At 42.7% G+C, this 25,386-nt stretch overlaps 1 long non-coding RNA gene across 1 annotated transcript in view; it reads right to left on the bottom strand.

The window, feature by feature from the left end:
- Positions 1 to 25,386, bottom strand: part of LOC118971726 (uncharacterized) — a 62,570-nt gene that overhangs the window by 19,289 nt on the left and 17,895 nt on the right. The window contains exon 2 of the long non-coding RNA XR_005060323.2: positions 13,503 to 13,596. This is a non-coding gene — a long non-coding RNA (uncharacterized lncRNA). The remainder of the gene's footprint in view (positions 1 to 13,502; positions 13,597 to 25,386) is intronic.

The following is a 25,386-nucleotide window of genomic DNA, read 5'->3' as shown; positions in this document are numbered from 1 at the left end:
AAAAATGCACTTAAATAGTAGCTTCACATTCACAGGGTGAGATGTTCACACCATAAGAGGTACCTAGGAACAGAGCATTTGGAGGAATATTCGATTCAAATCTCCAATGTTCATCCTACTCCAGGGCATAAACTTGTTGATGGTAAGAGCGGGCAAAAACTTCCTTAATGATGTAAACCCAGTCCCTCTGTTTCTGTCTCTCTTTCCCTCTCTCTTGTTCCTGAACATGACATGCATATAAAATTGATCTCATATAAATAATATGTAAATATATGTTGGAAGTATGTCTACTGTGTACTGTTGGGAGGAAAAATTGTCCTCTATCCTTCAAGGCTCTTCTAACTAGTCTAAGAATTAAATTGACAGGCAACAGATTCACAGGAGAAAAATCAAATTTAATTTTGTACATTTGGGAGCCCCACATACACGAGAGGTTCCAAGACAGGAAGGTAAGATGTGGTACACACGCCATCCTGAGCTTAGGAATGGGGGAGAAGCCTGGGGCCTCAAAGGGGCAGTGGGTGATGCTTGGGGCAATAAAAAGCACGTGTTTGGTACTTAGACGTTTCCCTTGCCACACAGATGGGCCACTCAGATAAAATTTATCTCTAGTAAAAATCCTTTGGGGAAAGATTCCATTTTAGATTTTTTCTAGGTAGTTAAGGTAGGGGCAAAATTTTCCCTTGAGCCCACAGGGTCTTGCCTGTTTTCAGCTCTAAATAGTCCACATGCCAAAGCGGCACTTTCTGGGGAGGCCTGTGCTGAATCCCTTCACCATTAATAGCTATGGCCTGTCAGATTTGAGTAAACTCACTTCCTGAGACTAGGGTGTGTTATTAAAGTGGCCTGATTTTGTATTATGATGCCTCTCAATTGTTCCCAGAGGAGTCAACAATCATTTGAGTTGGGTAGGAATGTGAGAGACTGCTCTGATACAAAAAGTGCCAATGTATGGCAGACCCATGGGAAGTCTGTCCTACAAATTGAAAATGGGACTTTTCAACCATTGGTCTAAGTCCAAATACTTCCAAAGAATAAAGAAAATGAAACAGTTGATGATCCAGTGAATAGAGACACTATAACTTCATATACTACTGAAAAATCACAAATGCAATGAACTTGCAGCATATAAAAGTTCTAGAGGTGAAAAGGTAATTATGCTTACACTAAAAAATAATATCCTTAATGTTTCTCTTTATAACACTGGCAAAAAGACTTATAAATTGAGTTTAGTTATGATTCTTAATAGTCAGCTGGTTTTTGTGGTAGGTACATCACACATGAGACAATAAATATACATATGACAAAATACAGTATTCACTGGGAAGAGGTGGCCTCAATCTTCTTAGCTTCTCTGATTTCTGAGCCTAAAAAAAATTTCAAATGCAGTTTTGTACACACCAAAAGAGAATGGGAAAATTCTGAAAAATACCAGTTATTTTTCTTCTCAAACCTGTTAGTATTAAGCTAAATTTTATTACCATTTTTAAGTAGTTATGGAGTTATCAAGAGAGGTCCGGTTTAACTCCGGTAATGTTTGCATATGAATATGGAACTGTGGTAGACGGCCCCTAATGATCCTTGCCTCTGGTTGTCCACACCCTTGTGAGGCCCTGTCCTACCCTGAAACTGAGCCAACCTGTGTGACCAGTACTGTGAAAGTGGTGGTGTGTGGCTCCCAAGGCCAGGTCATAAAAGCCACTGCTGTTCTCCTGGGTCACTCACGCTGAAGGAGGCCAGCTGCTAAGTTGTGAGGGCACCCAAGCAGCCCTGTGGAGAGGGCTCTCACGGAGAGGAAACGAGGCCTCCTGCCAACAGCGAGCACCAATGTGCAGCCCAGTGAGGGAGCCACTGATGCACATCTCCCAGCCCCGGTCAAGCCTTCAGATAACAGCAGCCTCAGCCAATGTCTATCCTCTACCTAGGAGAGGCCATTAGCCAGAACTGCCCACACAAGCCATTCTTTAGAGCCACAGAAATCATGAGAGATAATAAATGAGTATTGCTATCTTAAGCCACCACACACAAGATGATTTTTTTTCACAGCAACACATAATATAGAAACATTATTGATGGAGATTTTATTTTAAAAATCAGGTATTTAGTGACAAAATGACAAAACTTCAATCCATGATATCCATCCCTGTCATTTATAATTTCTATACTTCTTTCACCTCTATTCTTTACTAGTCTTCCTGCCTAGATACATTTCCAGATATTAAAAACTGAGTTTAATTATAAAAATACCTTTCAATTCATAATTTGAATTTGGAAATTATAAATATTTATAGTCTTAATGTGTTCAATGTATGATCAAGAGTGAAGAAATTTTTAAAACCGAAAGGAATAAAGACTGATTACATACCTGCTATGGGTATAGTACTGTGCTATCAAACAAAGGTGAATAAGATATGGTTGCTTTCTTCAAGGAATAGAGTCTAATAGGGAAGAGAAGATGTGCAGTACACAAACACACATTTTGGTACCTAAATGCCATTCCCATCTAAGAGGAACCCAGGCTTTTTTGAGAAAGACCAAACTCCAGGTCTTCAGCAGAGAATCTAAGAGATGAGTGACATTTCTGCAACATTTCTGCTACAGAGAGCAAGATGAGAGACCAGTGATAGCCTGTCATAAAAACTCAGGACCAGTTTGAAGGGGTTCCCACCAGTCCAAGTTGAGAAAATTTGAGCATCAAAAGCAGTAATTAATGACATAAATGTCCATGGACAGATGAATAGACAAACTGTCGTATGTACACACAGTAGAATACTACTCAGCCTTAAGGAAGAAAATTTTGACATATGCTACAACTTGGATGAACCACATGCTAAGTGAAATAAGCCAGCTATAAAAGGACAAACATTATGCAAAATGATCCCATTTGTATGAGATACTTATGGAAGTTAAATTCAGAGACAGAAAGTAGAATAGTAGCTGTCAGGGGCTGAAGGAGAGGGTAACGGGGAGTTCTGTTGAATGGGTACAGAGCCTCAGTTGGGTATGATGAGAAAGTACGAGAGATGGATGATGGTGATGGTAACACAACAATGTGAATGCATTTAATTAACTGTATGCTTAAAAATGGTAAATTTTATGTTAATATATTTTGCCTTAAATGATTATATCCAGTAAAGATGTTTTCCTAATAAATACACTGGAAGGGGGGAGAAGAAGGAATAATGACTAAAATTGACTGAAACAAATGGATTACATAAAAACCATGAGCAGCAGGAAAATATGAGCGAGTGAAAGTTACATGAATTTATGCGCATTTCCACCAGAGGCAAAGAGAAGGGATGAAGACCCAATGTGTGTTTTTTCTAACACCACACCAAGCAATTAACTCAATTTTGACACTATCTACATGCTGAACAGTTACAGATTCCATAGATTAAGGGTTCAGTCCCACACCATCTCCTTCCCCGCCACCCTCAGATGCCACCTGGAGTCCAGGTTGTCACCTATGCTTTTGGCTGACTGGCTAGAAACGGGAGGGCCCCACAACGCACTTCTCAGGCTGGATTAATTTGCTAGAGTGGCTCACAGAGCTCACAGAAACAATTTTAATTCCTAGATTACTGGTTTATTACAAAAGGATATAAGTCAGGAACAGCAGACAGGAGAGAAACACAGGGCAAGGTGTGTCCGCGAGGCCACTCTTCCCAAATCTCTGTGCTCACCACCCCGGGAGCTCTCGAGTTCCATCCTTCTGGGTTCTTATGGAGGCTTCATTACATAAGGCAGGATTGACTAACTCACTGCCAGTTGATCCAGCCTCTAGGTCAGGGGTTTGGGACTGAAAGTTCCAACCCTCTAGGCACACGGCTAGTTCCCCTGGCATCAGCCTCCATCCTTACATTCTTTCGGAAAGTCACCTTGCTAACATAAACTCAGCGTGGTTGAAAGGAGTTTGTTATGAATATCAAGACATGTTACTGCTCTTATCATTTAGGAAATCCCAAGGGTCTCAGGAGCTCTGTGCAGGAATGGGGATAAATACCAAATATGTATTTCTTAATACAAATCACAATATCACAAAATCTTCAAGATGTTGTGGAGTGAGTGCCTCTGTGTGGCAGGAGCTGCCCAGGCAGAACAAATGGCAGAGAAAGGGCCCGAGGTGGGAGAGGGATGGCTGGGCAGCAAAGCAGCACAAAGCCCACTTGGTTGGGGCAGGGGGATGGGCAGAGAGCTGCCAGTGGGAAGGGAGGAGGTGGACTACACAGTCCCTATGGGACCTTTGGTAACTGTGGGGTTACTACTAAGTGAGGCATGAAGCCATCAAGACTGTACAGCAGAAAAGAGATGTTAGAAATGGCAAAAAATGCAAATAAAGTGCCAGTGAGGATGTGGGGAATCACAGACTCACGCACAACTGTGGTATAACTAAATTCATCTGTGTGGAGAGAAGTGCCTCAGAACACAGAGAAATTAAGTGTGGGTATGCTCTATCATGTAGCAAGTTCACTTTTGTACAGGGACTTGAAATATGTATGAAAAGATGGAAGCAGAAGCAATAGGATGTGTGTGTGGTGTGTGTGTGTGGTGTGTGTGTGTGTGTGTGTGTGTGTGTGTGTGTGTGTGTGTGTGTGTGTGTGTGTGTTATAAAGAATTAGCTCATGTGATTATGGAAGCTGAGAAGTCCTAAGATCTGCAGCTGGCAAGCTGGAGACCCAGGGCAACCAGTGTAAGTTGCAGTCCAAGAGAAGGAGATGGAGGTCCCAGCTCGAACAGTCAGGCAGGAGTTCCCTCTCACTCACTCTTTGTTTTATTCAGGTGTTCAACTGACTGGATGACGACCATCTACTCTAAGGAGGAAATCCTGCTTTTTACTCAGTCTAGTGATTCAAATGTTATTCTCATCCAAAAACATTCTTAGAGACACACTCGAAATAAAGTTTGACTAAATGTCTGGGTACCTCATGGCCCAGCTGAGTTGACACATAAAATTAACCAACACAGAGTATTGGTAGCAACAATATGTGCCCAACCCAAGGGGATTTGTAAGTAAAGCATAGTAGATAGAAAGCATAAAGTGTACTGCTAACTAGTTGAAAGTAAAGAAATTGTTTCAATTCATCTGATAAGGGGTTAACATACAAAATATATAAAGAACTCATATGCCCAACACCCAAAAAAACAAATAACCCAATTAACAAATGGGCAGAGGACCTGAACAGACACTTCTCCAAAGAACTGTAAATGGCCAACAGGCACATGAAAAGATGCTCCACATCACTAATCATCACAGAAATGCAAATCAAAACCACAATGAGGTATCACCTCACACCAGTTAGAATGGCTACTATCCAAAAGACAAGAAATAACAAATGTTGGCGAAGATGCAGAGAAATGGGAGTCCTACATTGCTGGTGGGAATGTCAATTGGTGTAACCGCTGTGGAAAACAGTATGGATGTTCCTCAAAAAACTAAAAATAGAAATACTATTTGACCCAGGAATTCCACTTCTAGGAATTCACCCTAAGAATGCAGGAGCCCAGTTTGAAAAAGACATATGCACCCCTATGTTTATCACAGCACTATTTGTAACAGCCAAGATATAGACCAAGATAGCAACCTAAGTATTCATCAATAGATGAATGGATAAAGAAGATGTGGTACATATACACAATGGAATATTAGTCAACCATAAAAAGAAAAGAAATCCTGCCATTTGCAACAACATGGATGGAGCTAGAGGGCATTATGCTCAGTGAAATAAGCCAGGCAGAGAAAGACAAATACCATATGATTTCACTTATTTGTGGAATAGAAAAACAAAGCAAAACAGAATGAACCAAACAGTAGTAGACTCATGGACCCTGAGAAATGACTAGTGGTACCAAGGGGGAGGGGCTGGGGTGGAAGGGAGGGTGAGAGGGATAATGGGGTGCAGTAATTTGCAACCACAGTATCAGTTAGTCACAGGGATGGTAGTACAGCATGGAGAATATAGTCAATGATTTTGTGACATCTTTCTACACTGACAGCAACTGCACTAAAGGAGGTGAAGGGTTGGTAACTGTGGAACCACACTGTTGTACATTTGAAAACAACATAAGGTCGTATAACAACGATATTTTAATTTAAAAAAATTGTTTCATGTCACAACATGGAAAAAACAGAAACCTATGAGTTAACATGGTAAACAAAACCCCACAAAAATAAAGCTATTTTACTTGAGACTCTAGAATGAGACCTAAAAAAGTACCCCCGCTGCCTGCAAAAAGCCCAAACCAGGTGCTCAAGATGGTCAACAAAACGAGGAAGTTCCTCCCCTCAAAATAATGCCTTTTTCACCACTGGGGGTAGCTATTGCTCCAACTCCTTACTCGGAAAATTGGTCATTGAAGGGAAATACTCAAATATTTGTCTTGCTTTTCCTGTGGGAACTGTATTTCCGGGTGACCAAGTAGGCTTGAGCAGTGAGCAAAACCTTGGCTTTACACAAGGATGCTGGCTAGTAAATGCAGGAAACCATATGACTAAATCACCATTTTTCAAACTCTAATGAAATAACTGATTCAGGCAACATTCATCGATTGTGAGAAACCCTTTAGGTGAAAGACTGATGGTGAAGAGGGTACCAAGTGTCGTGCTAGAGACAACTTGCTGGTTGAGAGAGGCAGACACGATTCTACCAGGTGGCATCCGGCTGTCATTGCTGGCACTCACCAAATCTTAGCCTCATTAGTAATGGAGCAGGCAGATTTTTGAGCAACCATGATATTTTGAAATACAAAGCACAAGATGTCCCCTTTGAAATATTCTTACCAAAAATGCTTAATATATTTGTTAAACCTAAGCAGGATTTTAGATCTAAATTGCAGGTGACAGGAAGTAGAAGGGACAAGTTAAATGACCACATGAAGTTTAACCCAGTCAAATCCAGAATGGTGGACATTCTGCAGAAGAACTGATGTGCTTTTCTCAGTAAGACAATGGTACTAAACAAAGGGAAAGCAGGCAATTGTTCTACACTCACTCAAATAAACCAATTGTAATACACTTTTTTAGGACAACTGGAGAAACTGGAAGATGAGCTGTGTGTAGGATGATATTAAGGAATCAATTTTCTTATGTGTGATAAAGGAATTATGGTTCAGAAAGACGCTGTCCTTTGTTTAGGGTTGAGATGGTATGATGTTTGTCTTATTTTAATTTAAAATGCATCAAGAAATTATATAAAACAAAACAAGCAGAAAATAGTAAAATGGTAATGTTGAATGTAGGTGATGGGGTTCACTAAAAATCATTCTCTGGACTTTCCTGAATATTTGAAATTTTTCATATGTTAAAGTTAAAAGGAGTCTGAGTCTGTGGATCTCCTGGGAAGAAGAAATTCAGGGGTTTTAGGAATCATTTCGTGTTCAAATGTCACATCCGAACAGAAATTGATGGATATGAATTCTTACTGTCATATTTATATTTGCATTAAGCCTGTCTTGGAAAGATTGAGTTATGTACTCTTCCTGAATTGAGTAGACAAAATTGTTTGAGAGAAGTTCTGGGTTGTAAAATGGTGGGTCTGGCCAACCCCTTGGTGCTCAGTGGTGGCCCAGGGACCACAGGACAGGGACCAAGCCTTGGGTTCCAACCTGGGGCTGCCAACTGTTACTTCTTTTCCTGTGAACTTGAGTGTTCTTACTCTGCACTGGAGATCTGCATCTATTCAAGCCCATAAACCTAACTTAGGACCTGTGCAGTGCTCCAGCACTGGGCTGGAGCTGCTAGAATGAAGAATGTCCCCAAGGAGCTTCCCATCCAGGAGGAAAGACAGACAGGTGGAGCCCAAAGGCCTGCACCAGCCAGGTGCTGATCAAGGGTATGAAGGCAAAGTAACAAAGCGCCACGAAAGCAAAAAGAGAAGGATCAATGATGATTGGCCATGTAGGGATCATCTCAAGAAAGACCAGGCCTTGAAGGCAGTAAGTTTTCTTTTTAAGCAGAAGAGAAGGAAGTGCGGCAGTCCACATCATGAGCAACAGAACGAAAGGGCAGGTGAGGCCAGAGTAGCTACTCAGCTGGGAGTGGCAGATGAGAAACTTGGGGTCACACTGTGCCAACCTCCAAGCAGCTTCTTCATTCACGCTGGTGCCCAAAGCAGCAAATGTTTGAGAGCCAAAGAAGAGAACCAGGAGGGCTGTTGTTTTCAAAGGGTGGTTCTGGAGAATTTAGGAGGTCCAGCTGGAGAAGACAGAGGACAGAGGCAGAGGGTGTTCACTTTGTTTGTGCCATGGACTCCTCAGGGTAACACTTCTAAGTGCCACTATGGTCTGAGTATGTGTGTCCCCCCCACATTCATATGTTGAAATTCTAATGCCCAGTGTGTGACATTAGGAGGTGGGACCTCTGTCCTGAGGGTGGAGCCATCATCAATGGGACTGATGCTCCTATAAGAGACCCCCTCAGAGCTCCCCGCCCCTCCTCCATGAGAGGACACAGTGAGAGGTCAGCAGTCTACAACCTGGAAAAAGGTTTCCACCAGAAGCCGACCATGCTGGCACCCTGATCTCAGACTGCCAGCCTCCAAAACTGTGAGAAATACATTGCTGTTGTTTATAAGCTACACAGCCTCTGGTATTTTGTTATAGCAGCCCAAAGAGACTAACACAGATGCATAAAATAAAACACATAGGCATACAAAAGAAATATTGTTGAATGCACTGCTACCAAAATGTATTTAAAATTTGTGATACGTAATATATGCGCTTTTTAGAATTAATGCATCAACTAACAAGATCTGGTGGTGCGTCTAATAGCTGCTATGATTTCAAAGGAGTGATAAGTGTAAATAATATTCTGCCTTGGCTATAATGTGATATAAGGGCATCTGGAATTTCCAGGGGTGACATAGCCATTGGTGCTGCTATGGTTTGTTGTCTCATTCATAACTGAAGGGAGTGCTTTATTTTAGTTAGAGGTTACTGAAAATAATGACTAAGTGCGTTCCCAGATGAGTTTAAGATCCTCTGAACCCTATCTAAGGACCCTTGGGAACACCAGTTAAGAACTCCTGAGTGTGAGGCTGTCCTGTTTACCCTGAAAATGGGTACAGCATTGATGCATGAATTTCGAGGATCTTGCCAAGGTCAGGGAGATTCACTTTTCTTTAAAAGGTCCTAGGTCATTAATTGATTCTTTTAGATAAGAGAGTTTGCAGCAGGATATTAACCTAGGCTCTCAGTATCTCCCCACAGTGAGCTGGTAATTATACTGAGGAAAAAGTACCTTTATGGTGGGGAAGTATCCCAGACATCATAATGCTAATGGCCAGAGCACGTGTCCAGTGTTCAAAACCCTACTAATGAGACAACAGAGAAACCGTGTCATTCCAGAACCAAAATGTGCAAGAGTCATCTCAAGGAAGCAATCAGATAAACCCAAATTGAGGAGCTCTCTATAAAACTATGCACCTGTTCTCTTAAAAAATGTCCATATCATGACAAAGTATGGCTGAAGAACTGTTCCAGATTACAGAAGATTAAAGAGATTTGACAATTAAGTGTCTTGCTTAATCCAAGATTGGAGCCACTTTGAAAGCAAAGGTTTATAAAAGATATTATTAGGACAATTGGCAAAATATGAACACAGAAAATATATTAGACAATAGTATTGTATAACTATTAATTTCTTGAATTTGACAACTTTCCGGAAATTACATAACAAGAGTCTTTGTTCTTAGGATTTACACTCTGAATTACTTAGGTGTGAAGGATACATATCAGTCTTAATGGCTCAACAAAAATAAGTTTCTCTCTCTCTGTATTAGATATAAAGATATATATACATATATATATATACACACATATATACAGATAAATACATATATGGAGTGTTTGTGAGTAAATGTGATAAAAATGTTAACAATTGTGAATCTAGATGAAAGGTATAAAGATCATTGTCCCATTGTTACGACCTTTCTGTAGATTTGATTTTTTTCCATAAAACCTTGCAATATAGAATTTAAAATTTTTTAATGTTTTTTAATTTAAAAAGCTGAGATTTTTTTCCCCACCTTGTTCCTCCTTTTTATTATTATTACTATTTTGCAGTTTTATTGAGGTATACTTGACATATAAAGTGCACCCATTTTTAGTGAAGGGTTAAATGAATTTTGTAAATGTACACAGTCCTGCATTCACTGTACTAGTTTACAATCCTTCCATTTCCTCCGGAGGTTCCCTCCTGCCTCTTTGCTGCCATCACTGTCCCCATCCGGACCACAGGACATCACCGACCTGCTTTCTGTCCCTACAGCTTTGCCTTCTCAGTTTCCTCTGAATGTATTCATTCAGGATGTAGTCTTTTGTGTCTGGTTTCTTCTAGTCAGCATCATGTTTTTTAGCTTCATCTGTGTTGTGCGTTGTGGTTTGGATTTGCATTTCCCTAATGATTCCTGAGGGATGATGAACATCTCTTCATGTGCTTATAGGCCATCTCTTTATCTTCTTCAGAGAAATGTCTATTCAAGTCCTTTGCTCACTTTTTAATCATGTTGTTTTTGGTGGTGGTGTTGAGCTGTAGTTCTTTACATATTCTGCATATTAGCCCTAAGTAAATTGCAAATATTTTCTCCCACTCCTTAGGCTGCCTTTTTATTCTGTTGATCATATCCTTTGGTGCACAAAAATATTTTATTTTGATGTGGTCTTTAGTCTTTTAAAATCTGAAACAGTTCCTTAGCCTTTCTTTGCCTTTCATGACATTGACATTTTTGGAGAGTACAGGCCATTATTGTGTAGATGAGTGTCAGTTTGAGTTTATATAGTTGTTTCTTTATGAGTTAGCTCAAGTTGCGTATTTTGGGGCAGGAACACTAAATTTTCGAATGTGATCTTTCAGTGCATCCGTCAGGAGGCATGTCACCAGTTTGCCGACTATTACAGATGTGAATTTTATCTCTTAGCTCAAGTAGTGTCATCTTTGTAACTGGTGAGTCTGTAACTGAAAGTGATCTGGAGGAGCTGCCTTAAGATTATGTAAATATTGTAAATTTCCTTTTCCCCAACCAACTCCAACCCAGTAAGTTTAGCATCCATTATGATTCTAGCCTAAAAGGGTGATTCATGATGGATGCAAAATAGAGATTTGATTTTCTACCTGTATTAGGCCCTCTGTACTTATTAGTTGGCATTGTATTTTCCTTTATAATTAAAGAAGAGCTTTCTTTACTCTTCCTATTCATTTGTTCTTTGACATCATTCCAATTCATGGATTCAGTTTTACTCAATGTGTTAGTATACCTCTAATCACTCTGGTGAACTTTACGGTTGTTTTTTCTCATAATAATATGCCTGGGTGTCCTGTGGATCAATTCATAAAGTTCTTCCTTGTTGGTTCGTATAGCAGCATGGTACTCCACTGTGTGGGCATGCTATCATTTATTAAAATAATTTCTTACAGATGGACATTTAGGTTGTTTTTAATATTTTGCAATGACAATGATGCTGCAAAAAATAACTGTATATACACATTTGTATAGTTAGAGGTAATTCAGGAGAGTAGCCAGAAGTGATATTTCGAGGTTGAAGGGTAAATGCTATGTAATTTTGTTAGATATTGCCCAATTCCATTCAACGGAAGATGTTCCATTTTGAATTCCCAGCAGTCACATTATGTGAGTGCCCACTTCCTCAAAGCCTCGCCACAGAGTGGTTTGTCAAGATTTTGAGGTTTCTGCCTTCTGATGATGGGTGCATTGTAACAAATCTGTGTCTTGTGTGCATAGAGTGTGCACTGTTCCAGCATGTAAGTGGCTCCTAAGAACTTACTTCAGAAAAATGGCTTCTACTCAGGCTCCAAGTGCTTATTCTTCAGCCCCAGCCCCTCTTTCCTTCCTGTCTAGACAGATGAGGTTAGGTAGATGGTAGGAATGGTATCCTCATTATCAGTGTCAAATGTGTCTGGATGTGAGAGGTCACTCAGAACACTTGTGCCAAGTGCCGCCTGTGCGTGGAGCTGGACAACTTACCCAGCCACTCCACTTCCATCTCAGTCCCCACAGCAAGCTCCTTGGGAGGGCACACAGACAACCCCCTCCCCCTTGAGCAGTGAGCAAAAGGAGGCTCAGGGAGATGGAGCGGCTCACCCAGCCAGTATGTGGAGACTCTTGGATCAGAGATCACATGTTTAGATTCCTAGTCCATGCCTGTAAAGTTAGGGAGCTGTTCCCAACACGACCCTCATTTCTGACACCAATGGCAAATTCAGGGGTCTCCACAGCCACCCTCAAGTTCAACAATTCAGTAGAAGGACTTTTCAAACTGTCTGAAACTATTATAATCACTGTTACGGTTTATTACAACAAAAGGATACAGAGTAAAATTAGCTAAGGGAAGAGGAACACAGGGGGGAGTCCAGAAGAGTTGTCCCGTCCCAGTGAGGCCACGGACAGTGTCAGCTCCTTCTGGACACAGTGTGTGACAATACACACGGAGAGTAGCCAACCAAGGACACTTACTTAAGCTTTGCTGTCCAGAATTTCACCTGGGACTTGGTTTTGTGGACACAGTGGGCTGTCCCCATGGCTGACTTCAGTCTCCAGTCTATCTTGGGGGGGAGCTGATACTATGTGACCTGAGCCCTAATCACAAGTCATGTTGTTAGGCCATCGGGCAAGGCATCCTGGTAAACAGAGGCACTCTTACCAGGCAGGACATCCTAAGGGCTTAGAGATCACCTCCTGGGCACCAAGGGCAAAGATCAGATCTCTGTTTGGGCAAGGGTAATTCTTTATTGCACAAAGCCCTTTTCTTTAAATACATGAAGATAAGTGGGGTGCCTGCCTACCACACAGAAGAGCTTCGCCTCTCCGCCCACGTCACTGCAATGGAAAGCAAAAGGTAATCCCACCGGGCTAATGGGCCTGGGCCATGGGAACCGAGCACTTCAGAAGGAGGAGGGGCTCAGGGGAGCATGTACACGAATTTAATAACTGCCATCAGCAAGACGTATAATTGACCCTGGCTACAGAGAATTCGCTTCCAATACTTTTCTCTGCTAATCAAATTCAGAAAAATGCTAGTTTGAGCCCATGTGTCTCTTGAGTCAGGCCTACTAGGCCTTGATAACATTCTCTGATCGATTGCACCAATAAAAGAACCCCTAGGTGGCACCAATTTTCAGTTTGGTCAGGTCAGTAAATAATTTAAAAAAAAAAAGAAAGGACTCTGAAAAATTAACCATCTCTTCTATCAAATCATTTCCTGGTGGGAAAATGTTACAGTGAAAATTGACTTGCAATTTGTGCAAAAGGTGTAAGTTCACCTCTGTTTGCGTTTTTATCTTAGCTGTGAGAATGTTGTTGATAGTTGGAAAAATATTCCATCCCCAAATAGGACAAAATTCAATAGAAATGAGGCCAAGCCACACTACTTAGGAGGGAGGAGAAGAAAAGGAAGTTACGTCGGGCCTGAGGCCAATGGGGGAAGAGGGGAGGGGTGGGGACTCCGTGGTGGGTGCAGGGAGAAGACCTGCAAGTGAGGAGTTCTTTTACCTCCCTTCACGGTGCTTTCTCTGCACACACTGGGCTGTCCTGAAGGCAGATGAGAGCTGTATCTGTTCCAAGTTCCCCAGGACACGGACAAAAGCTAAAAAAGACCCAAACCAAACACCTGGGTTACCAAAGCCTTCACAGGGGCTTGTGTGAACCCCAGAGTGAAATAATGAGAAGCCTGGACATTTTGCTCCTTTCTCCCCCACCTTCCCCAATTTCATTCCCACAAAGGAACCTGGAGGTTCCTCCCAGGGATACTTACACTATTACTGAAGAAATATTTACTGAGTTTCTATTAATGGGCAAGCATTGTGAGAGTGATGACGGGAAAACACAGACAATAAAAACAAAGCAGAAAAGTATCAGATGCTGACCACTGACCACTGTAAACCTTGGCTTATGGAGGAGGAGGAGAGTATTTGATAGAGAATGCCTGGCGGGGTGTTGGGGAGGAATTTGGTTCGGACATGCAGGAAAGTCAGAGTACAAGGTGAGGAAGGAATTCATTAAAGCGAGAGTAGCGAGGAATGGCAGCAGCCATGCAGGCAGAGAGAGTAAGGAAGAACGGAGAGACGAGTTCACTGAATCCCTGCTCAGCATACGGCAAATCCCTTGTCAATTTCTAAAGTCAGAGTCACCTGGCATCCAGTGTCCGCTTAGATATGCACAGCATGGGAACTAAGTCCCTACCACACCAGGACTTGGGGGAGCCACGGAGCACTGGGTGGGATGAGATTATGTTCTAAGAACTTCCCAAAGCAAAGAAAGGAGATTTGCAGGCAGGCTACTGAAGAGCACCATCAAGAGCTGTGGTTCTGTCCAGGTTACAGGCAACAGCAACTTGCAAGCCCAAGTCAGAGATCTCAATAGCCTCTCCCTATTTATCTGAAGAGACAGAGTGAAGACTTGTATTTAAGCCTACAGACTAGACTGAAATAGCAAAGTAAAATAAAGATGCTTACCACTGGAAAAGAACAGAGACAAAAACCTAGTAAGTTGAGCAGTGAGAAGTTTATTTAAAGCAAAAGAGGTACATGCTTGATGAAAGTGGAGTGTGGGCAACCCCAGCGAAGAGGCCCACTTAAAAGATGGGATTCTCTTTTAAGGATTTTCAAGAATGGGATTAAAGGTAAAGGGTCGGGGGGGTGTAGACTTGTCATAAGGTCTCATGACGTCTATCTCCAGTGAGAGACAATATGTCATTATGTATAGTCAGTTCTCCAGATAATTCTGTAGGATAAACTTTTTGTTCTTCTCCAAAATAATGACTACCCCCAAGTACTCGGAACATTTCAGTTAAGAATGTTTGCCTGGCCTTAAGATAAGTTGTTGGCTGATTATACCAAAGAATATGTTAGAATATGTCCACCATGGAAACAGCCAGCATAACAGGCAATGCAGGGGGCTCTCCACCTTCTCCCCAACTCACTGCTTTTAAAATGGAATCTTAGCCTTAAGGTAAGTCTCTCCTATTCTTACTTTGCTATTCATATCTTGGCATTTTTTTAGGAAAATTAATCATGATGCTTGTCCCATGTCTCTGCCCTCTCTCACCTGCATTATTAGCTAGAGCAAGTCTCAAGGTCAGCCCAGATTCAGAGCGCGTGGAATGAACTCACACTGCAAAGGGCATTAACTCTGCGAGTCCCCTCTGGCTCTCTGGTTTTATCTGGCTAACTCTTTGGGTCCCATTTAGTGGGCTTTACTGTCCTTATTCTCCCTCCACCCTCATGTTTATTTTTCTGCCTAACAGGCTGGTTTTCCTTTAGTCAGGAATGGCCTCTTTAAGAAGGTGACACTGAAATAAAGGCTTGAAAGACAAGAACAAGTCAGTGATGTTAAGAGCTTCTGTGGAGAAAGTAAAGGGAAAAAAACCTTGACTTGATCAGAAGTCCTGACCTGACCCCCAAAATGTGGAATCAAGTAAGATGAACCAAACTGGCTAAGATGTAGTTTCTATACCTCATGGAATGAGTGTTCAAAATATAAATTAAGTTTAGTTATAGAGAAATTAAGAAAGCTACAGTCCTCACCAGGAGAGGGGAAGGCTGGGAAAAGAAGGGGCCTTGGCTGCTCTACAGAAACTCACCACAAAAAGGTTCCAGGGGTCCTCCTCTAAGACTGGCCCCTTTGGGGACCCCCATCATTTTCAGCAAGTCCAGCAGTGACAAGCAGGGACTCTGGCATCAGAGGGACAAAGCTTTGAATTCTAGGTCTGTGATCTTGGGCAAATACTTAAAGAGTTGACATCTCGGTGTCCTTTATAAAAGGGGTATAATGAACCATCCCCCTCAGGAGGTCTGTAGGACTGGATGTGATTATTCAGCACAGAGGACCCCAGACTGTGGAGCAGAGCCACACACTCAGGTTCCTTGGGGTGGCCAGAGGTGGCTCAGGGGGAAGTGGGGTTCCCTTTGGTGGTCCCAGGTCTCAGAAAGGGGGAAGGAGTGCCTATGCCATCTGGAGGACTCCTTTCCAGAAAACTGCTGGCAAAGGACAAAGGGCATTATGTCACCATGCTGTTATATAACTGGTTACATAACTGCTAAAGGGAAGCAGAACTCAATTGAAGGCTGAGATTTAACAGAACCAGCTGTAATTGTTTTAAAATGAGCCACTTCCCCACACGACCACGGAAGTAGCCAGCGTAACAGGCAATGCAGGTGGCTTTCCACCTTTGATGGGGCTCTAACTTCCAGTGGTGGTCAACATAAACTTAAGGAAAAGGGCAAGAGTAAGCTCATTTTGTTTTGGGAGGCAGATCAGAATTCAAGTCCTGGTTAGGAAACCTCGAGCAAGTCACCTATTCAAGGTGTGGCCCGTGGGAGAGCAGTACCTGCATCACCTGTGAGCTTGCTGGAAATGCAGAATTTCAGGCCACACCCCAGATTTAGTGAATCAAAGCCTGTATTGTTAACTGGATTTCCAGGTGATTTTATGCAATTTATACGTTAGGTTCGGAGAAGTACTGACTTAACATCTCTGAGCTTTTCTCTCCTAAACAAGGGGCCAAAGTGGCTTTTCAACAATAGAACATAGCCAGCTTTTTAAAAATAAAGACTAATGCATTTTCTTTAGAACAGAGAGTACAAAGTGAAAAGCAAAGTCCTCTCCATCCTACAACTCCTCTCCATGCCACAACACCCCACAGCTCCTGCCCCCCACTAGCTACTCTCTGAACCTCCTTGAGCTTGGCCTGATGTTGGGTCTTCCTCTCTTCGAGGCAGGCATTCCCCTGCTCCTGCCTCACCCAGAAGACAGGCTTCTCTTGAAGCCCTGTTACTTGCCTTGAGTTTGGGGGGTTAGAGTGGAAAACCACCCTTTCCCCCCAAGCCAACCATGCTCTTCAGAAAAATACCCTCTCTCATCTGGCTGATAGATTCCTCCCTTTCTCCTATAAAGCCCACTGGAGAGGATGATTTTAGGTCAAGGAACTGTTCCAGACACCTCTTAGCAATTTATGAGGGGATGTCCTTACACGTCTCTTTGGAATGTCAGGGACTTGTCACTTGGTTTTGGGCCTCAGCTAACATTCCCAGACAGGGGTCTGTTATAGTCTCCCAAATCCGGAGGGCTATGGATTGACCCCAGAGACCTGATCTGTCTCAATGGTCATTTCATGGTCAGCTCCTTCACTGACTCTTTAATTGTGAATGTGACAAGATCAAAATAGGGCTTCCCTTCATGTGGGCCTGTGGATAAAATGAGAGTTCCTGTGGCCAGGATTCTCACCTGGCCATGGTTGACTAGCTCACTGCACACCTGTAGGCAATACATGGCTGTTGACTCTATAAAAAGAGCTCCGCCCAGTGCTCTGGGCGTGACATGGTGACAGGGCTGCAAGGCTGCAGGAGAGCAGAGCAGAGGCTGGAGTAGTGGCAGTGCCGAGGACAGAGGCCCAGAGGACGGCTGTGCGGGATGACTGTGCAGGACAACTGTGCAGTCAGAGAAGCCCAGAGGACAGCTGTGAGGACAGAGGGGCCAAGAGGCAGACACTGACTTGCTGCATACAGACTTGCTCTGAGTGAATGGGATTCCCGTGACTGACCTGCCACCTGGAAATAATGTTCGGTATAACCCTTTCACCCCAAGAACGTTTTGCTGTCATTTTATTTGGTCACACTGAATCCATAGCAAACTTGCCTGGGGCTGAAACCCACTGGCAAGACAACTGGCATAGTCAGCAGGGTTCACTGTTGACCAAGGAGAAAGACAGGCTGCCCTTATGGGAGGGGTGCTTCAGTGGGCTGCCCCTGTGAATGGGGAGACAGTGGATCATTCCCCAGTGGGTATGTGGTCTGAGGTGGTTTGCCTCCTAGAGGACTGGGCCCCACCCCAGGACTGGAGGTTAGTGGAGGTGACACCTGAGGCTGTAGGGGTGGCCCTTGGTATAATAAGTAGATCCTTTGAGAAGCAGAGTGCCTGTGAGGCAGCGGGGACTGTGGGTTGGCTGCTTCTCATAGTGTTAAAAAAGTCTACAGAGGAGACCCAAGAAATGGCGGAACGAGAACATGAGCTGCAAACCTCTGTGGATTCCCTGAGGAAGGAGATGGCCTTGATGTGGGAGGAGGCAGCATGAGAGCGCTGGCAGCAAGGTGCCATTGGAGATGAGATGGTAATGCTGCCAGGTGTTTTGAAGGAGGAAGAGGCCATCAAGGAAAAGGACGAACTCCTGAGGGAAGTACAGGTGGAGGTGGCACGAGAACATCGGCTGTGAAGCATTGAGCTGAAGGTAAGAGACCTTCTGAAGACTGAGCTGGCATTGTTGTGAGGCATTGTAGCAGAAGAGGAAATCGGAGTGGAGAGAAAGGTGCCATCAGTCCCGAAATTGAGGAGCTGGGGAAGGATGAAGGGGTGGTGCCGGAGGCTCTGGCCCCTCCTGTATTAAAAGCACACCCAGTGGTTGTAAAGAAAATAAAGACCCAGCAGCTGAAAGTTCCCCAAGGAGAAGAGCAGCCCCCTCCCCAGGTCGTGGAGCACTCTATGGACCGTCCCTATACTCAGGCTGAGCTGGGGGCTGTGGGACTTAGGGGTGGATGGAATTGTTCTATCGGGATCAGAGATGGGAGAGCTGTCTTCCCTGACAGTGCAGCCTGCCTTAAGGCAGCAATTACAAAATGTGAGGTGACATGTACAGTAGCTGAAGCAACGAGAACCCGTAAAGAAATAAGACCTGTTACTCACAGGAGGAATTTGAGGTATCCCATAAGGGTTACCAGGACCCAGATGTGGGTTGATTTGATATGGGCAGGAGCAGATGGAAGGAAATTAGACGGGAAGCCAAATAGGATCTTACTAGAGCTATGGCAACAGCTGAAACCAGAGCAGCAGTTCCAGCCATCAAGCTCAAAGAGGCAGAGGTCAGAGACAGAGCCATGAGTCCAGCCTGTGTGTCTGCAAAACTTTTTGCTGGAGAGGCTGGAGAACAATGTTCAAGCTTCCTTGCACAGGGACCACTGCAGAGGACTAAGGGCACATAGATTGAGAGGAGAATCCTGAAGGGGTGAAGTGTGGATAAAATGAGAGTTCCTGTGTCCAGGATTCTCACTTGGCCATGGTTGACTAGCCCACTGCACACCTGTGGGCAATACATGGCAGTTAACTCTATAAAATAGAGCTCCGCCCAATGCTCTGGGCACAAAACCGTGGCAGGGCTGCAAGGCTGCAGGAGAGCAGAGCAGAGCAGAGCAGAGGCCCAGAGGATGGCTGTGTGGGACGACTGTGTGCAACTGTGCAGGCAGAGAACTCCAGAGGATGGCTGTGAGGATAGAGGGGCCCAGAGGCAGAGACTGACTTCTGCATACAGACTCGCTCTGAGTGAATGGGATTCTAGTGACTGACCTGCCACCTGGAAATAACGTTGGGTATAACCCTTTCACCCCAAGAACGTTTTCCTGTCAGTTTCTTTGGTCATACTGAATGAATAGCGAACTTGCCTGGGGCTGAAACCCAATGGCAAGACAGGGCCATTCTGGCTGCTTGTAAAGAGAATCTGCCAGCATCGTGGGCTTCCATGGCTACCCAGTTAGTTACTTTCCATCCATCTCCAGTTTTAAGAGTCTGGGTATCTTGGCTCAGCCTAAAATCTGAGGTTCTTACCTATCACCTCAATTAATGACAATAAATATTCTATACTCTGCTGATTTGTATGTAAAATGATTTCTTCATCAAATATTTATTAAGTGTTTATTCTGTGCCCAGCCCCATGCTAGCACTAGAGGCTTAATGAGGAACAAGACAGGCAAGATCAAAGTTGAAGGCACCCTATGGGAGGGCTTTCTGTTATTTTTAATTCTGGAGGAAAAAGCTGAGAACTGAAAGCTTTGTGTCAGTCTTGCTAAAAGATAAACTGAGGCATAGTAAAATTTTTTTAGTTTATTTGAGCAAAAATCGATTGGCATCAGGCAATATCCAATCTCACAGATGGGAGCTCTGAGGAACTGTACAAAATGAGAGACTTTTATAGTCAGAAGGAAGTGGGAATAAGGAAGTTATATGAGGCAAAAAAGCAGGTTAGTTATTGCAGTTACTCTCCCTTAGGGGGTGACAGGGTCTGTCAGTAGGATCACTTAACTAGTGCTGATCAGGCAATTCCTGATTGATTGGTTTAAGATTCCATTTCTGAGAGAGCCAAAACTTTAAGTCTCAGTTTGGTGATGTAGGCTTAGCATAAGTGACTCCATTTTGGGCTTGTTTTGTTTTTAACAGTTTCAGACAGAGGTGAGTCTTTTATATTATAAAATTCGGCTTATGGTATTTTTAATAGTTAAGCATTAAAAAAAATTATAATAAAATATTTTTGCAAAAGTTAACACACTACATGAACATGGTAAATTCAAATGGCCCAAAAGGGTATCCAGGCAAAAGTCAGCCCCGCCCTTCCCTCCCAACCCCATCTCCAGCTCCCTCTCCCAGGGTTGGTAGGTGAAGTTTAGGCTTAAGGCCCAGGAGGGGGCTCCTTCCCCCTCAGGTCTTCTGACCAGAGGGCTTGCTGGACAGAAGGGGCAGGGGTGAGAATAAGACCCCAATTCCCAAGAAAGGCCTTGAGTTCAATCACCAGCCATGTGGTACAGATGGAAGTCATTCATTCTCTAATGCTTATTGATTACTAGACACTGAGTTGGACATTTGGGATACATCAGCAAATAAAACTGACAAAAGCCTCTGCAAAGGGTGTTCACATGCTAACATAAGACAGTGAAACATAAACACAATAAGGAAATTAAAGCAATTAGAAATTGTTCCCTCATGGACATGTAGAGAAGGGAAGTGGGGGTGCTGATAAGTACCTGCTGTGAGAACCAGGCAAAGAACAGCCCTGCTCCTTACTATTCTGCAAATGCAGCAATCACGTGTTAGGCACCAGAAATCCCTTCTTCCTTAACCATCTCCAATGCAAGGGATTTATGGCTCCTGTTGAAGTTTCATATGAACAAAGGATCACTAAAGGATGTAATACTATGCTTTCCTTTAAGAACAACAACTACAAGAAAAGACCTCACAGCACAGGAATTTAGTGAACCAAGTTTTCATCTTCAAGCAGTACTCCACACTGGCAATTCTAGACAGGACGGTATTTCTGATTTCCAGTGAGACTTGCTGTGGCCAGTGGGAGGAAATGAAGGGAGAGAGCACAAGAGTTATGGGCCCACTCCTGGGGATGCCCCTCTGTTGGAAATTGCCTGGTATGAAACAGGCAAAACTGCCCCTCCTCTCCTTCCTTCCTTCCTTCCTCCCTCCCTCCCTTCCTCCCTTCTTTCCTGAAGGAAGGAAGTTCTGGAGGAGGTGGAAAAAAGAAGATAGAGTGGGAAAGCAAGGCAGAAACCTCCTCCCTCCACACACACCAAGGAAACAACTACAGCAAATACAACCAAATCTGAATATAACCTGAAGACTGCAGAACAGACCACCTTCACCTGGTGAAGAAGAGAAGACCACACAGAAAAGGGTAAAGTGACAGAGCCATAACCAACCATGATCCCAGCCCTTCTCCCATCCTGGCCCATGGGTAGGTGGAGGAGGACTGGATCATGCAGGGGATAGGTATTCTGGAACTCTGTGCACCTGGCCCTGGAAATCTACTTTGGGAACATAAGTCCACATTGCAATGGGTTCTGGTTATTCACAGGGGTTGACAGGGACAGTTGGAGCATTCTGGGAAGCTGAGACTCCAGCCACTTGTGGAAGACAGGCATGTTTCACCAGTCCTGCTGAGACTCAACACAGAGGCAGCAGCTTGAAAGATATGCCAGCAGTGGGAGGGGTGCCAGAGAGGCAAGGGTTGGATGGAGCTCTCTCAGTGGGGGAAAGGGCAGGTGGACAACACCTCCCCAGCTCTCCCTTGGTCCAACAGCTCAGGCACTCTCAGGACCCTCTCTGGTAGCTCAGCCCCAAGGTACTTCCCTGCTTAGCTTGCCAGCCCACTTGACACAGCAACATAAGATTTTGTTGTGTGGCAGGCAGAGGAAGGCTTTCCCAGTTTTCTCAGCCCTGTCTCAGCCCATTTAGAGAAGCACCTTGAAGGAGGCAGCTCCAAGTGCTCCTTCATCCCTGCATGCAGCCAAGCACAGTGCTGCACACCCTGCCACTGCCAGGAGGCATTGGTGTGACTACCTGCACCAGAGCCATGGGACCACCCCAGAGCTGTGTGACCAGCCCACCCACTTGGTTAACCCAACAGCCCCACCATTGCTGCAGGGCAGGCAGAAGGTGACAGGCCCACAAGGATCCCAGAAGCCATTGCTCTGATCACAAGGGGCAGCTGAGGTAAACTGCTGGCTGCAGCAAACTGAGATAAACCACTGCAGGCAGACAGACAGGCAGCCCTGTGCACTGCCCACCAACAGCAACTGCAGCTCTATGCAAAGGACAGCCAGGCACTGGAGAGGCAAGAGTCTGGAGCTTCTGGGCACCATGGAATGCCTTCTTTGTAAAGCCATTACTCCCTAGACCAGGAAGCACAGCAGATCCATATAATACAAAGGAAGAAAAACAGAAACCCTGACAAAATGAGGGGGCAGGGAAGTATGTTCCAAACAAAAATACAGGATAAGACACGAGAAAGAGAACTAAATGAAATGGAGACCATCAATCTTCTTGTTGAAGATTTCAAAATAACAGTCATAAATATGCTCAATGATCTGCAGAAAAGTATTGAAGATCTCAGGGAGGACTTCAACAAAGAGACAGAAGAGCTGAAGAAGAGCCAATCAAAGCTGAAAAATACAGTAACCAAAATAAAATATACAATGGAGGGAATAAAAGATTGCTGCAAGTAGAGGAGACAGTCAATGAGATGGAAATTAGAGAACATGAAAACAATGAAGCTGAGGAACAGAGAGAAAAAAGAATGCTCAGAGAGAGAGTTGTATAACTACTCCAAATGAAATAATATTCACATAATAGGGGGAACCACAAAGAGAAGAGAGAGACAAAGGAATAGAAAGTCTCTTTGAGGAAATAATAGTTGAAAACTTCCCCAATCTGGGGGAGGAAATAGACACTTAGGTCATGGAAGCACAGAGAGCCCCTAACAAAAGGAACCCCAGGAAGACAACACCAAGACATATAATCATTAAAATAACAAAGATTAAGGATAAGGAGAGAGTATTGAAAGCAGCCAGAGAGATAAAAGATTACTTATAAGGGAAACAGAATCAGGCTATCAGTGACTTCTCAGCAGAAACCTTACAGGCCAGAAGGGAGTAGCAGAAAATACTTAATGTATAGAAACATAAGGACCTTCAATCAAGAATCCTCTACCAAGCAAGATTATAATTAAATTTGAAGGAGAGATTAAATGTTTCCCAGATAAACGAAGGCTGAAGGAATTTATAACCACTAAAATTGCATTACAGGATATGTTGAAGGGAATTCTGTAGATGGAAATGTTCCTATGGCTAAATAGATTTCACTGGTGAAAATAAACCCACAGTAAAGGTAGTAGACCAATTTCTTACCAAGCAAGTACAAAATAAAACAAAACTAAACTAAAGTACTAAAACCAACTGTACACAAAATCAGTTAATGGACACACAAAAATGAAGATTATGGCACCTAATACATAAAGTGTGGAGGAGAAGGAAGAAAAAGAAAGAAGTATTCTTAGATTACATTTGAAATAGAATAATTATCAACTTAATACAGACTGTTATAGGGTTAGGAAGCTATCCTTGAACCTTATGGTAATCACAAACCTAAAGCCTATAGTAGATAACACAAAAGTTTAAAAAAGAGAAATCCAATCACAACACTGAAGAAAAACATCAAATAACAAGAGAAGAGTTTAAGAGAGGAAAAAAGGAACAGAGAGGAACTATAAAAACAACTAGAAAACAATTAACAAAATGGTACATACTTATCAATAATTACCTTAAATGTAAATGGACTGAATGTACCAATTAAAAGACATAGAGTGTCAGAATAAATAAGGAAACAAAACCCATCTATACACTGCCTACAAGAGACTCATTTCAGACCCAAAACTATACACAGACTAAAGTGAAGATATGGAAAAACATATTTCATGCAAATAATAGCAAGAAAAAAAGCAGGGTAGCAGTACTTATATCAGACAAAATAGATTCCAAAACAAAGAAAGTAACAAGAGACAAGAAATGACATTACTTAATGATAAAGGGATCAGTCTAACAAGAGGATATAACCATTATTAATATCCATCACCCAACATAAGGAGCACATAAATATGTAAAACAAATGCTAACAGAATTAAATAGGGAAATAAACTGCAACTCATTCATATTAGGGGACTTGAACATACCACTCACATCAATAGACAGATCAACCAGACAGAAAATAAATAAGGAAACAGAGGCACTGAATAACACATTAGATCAGATGGACTTAACAGGTATCTACAGAACATTCCACCCAAAAGCAGCAGGTGACATATTTTTCTCAAGTGTAGATGGAGCATTCTCCAGAACAGATAATACACTAAGCCACAAAAAGAGCCTCAATACATTAAAAAAAGATTGAAATTGTATCAAGCAACTTCTCAGACCACAAGGGTATGAAACTAGAAAGAAATCACACAAAGAAAACAAAATAGCCTATCTAAACAACAGGCTTCTATATTATCAATGGATCAATGAACAAGTTAAAACAAATCAAACAATACATGGAGGCAAATGAAAACAAAAATACAAGTCTAAAATTTGTAGGATGCTGCAAAAGCAGTACTAAGGAAAGTACATAGCAATATAGGCCTATTTTAGGAAACAAGAACAATCCCAAATAAACAGTCTAAACTCACAATTAAAGAAACTAGAAGAAGAAGAACAAATGAAACCCAAATTTAGTAGAAGGAGGGAAATAATAAAGATCAAAGGAGAAATAAACAAAATGGAGAAGAATAAAATAATAGAAAAAAATCAACAAAACTAAGAGGTTGTTCTTTGAGAAAATAAATGAAATAGACAAATCCTTAGTCAGACTTATCAAGGAAAAAAAGAGAGTACAGAAATAACAAAATCATAAATGAAAAAGGAATAGTCACAAGGGAGACCACAGAAATACAAAGAATTATTAAAGAAAACTATGAAAAATTATATGCCAATAAATTGAAGAAATGCACTAACTCCTAGAAAAATACAACCTTCCCAGATTAACTCAGGAAGAAACAGAAAATTTGAACAATTACCAGTAATGAAATTTAATTGGTAATCAAAAAACTGCCAACAAACAAACGTGCAGGACCAGATGGCTTCACAGCTGACATCCACCAAACATTTCAAGAAGAGTTAATACCCATCCTTCTTAAAGTTTTCCAAAATGTAGAAGAGGAGGGAATACCTCCAAACACATTCTACAAGGCCAGCATTAGTCTAATGCCAAAACCGGAAAAAGACACTACAAAAAAGAA

This window comes from Manis javanica, chromosome 3 (assembly GCF_040802235.1).
Source record: "Manis javanica isolate MJ-LG chromosome 3, MJ_LKY, whole genome shotgun sequence".
Classification (NCBI taxonomy): domain Eukaryota; kingdom Metazoa; phylum Chordata; class Mammalia; order Pholidota; family Manidae; genus Manis; species Manis javanica.
Note: the sequence above shows the minus strand (reverse complement) of the source record. Positions and strands in the feature narration are given on the sequence as shown.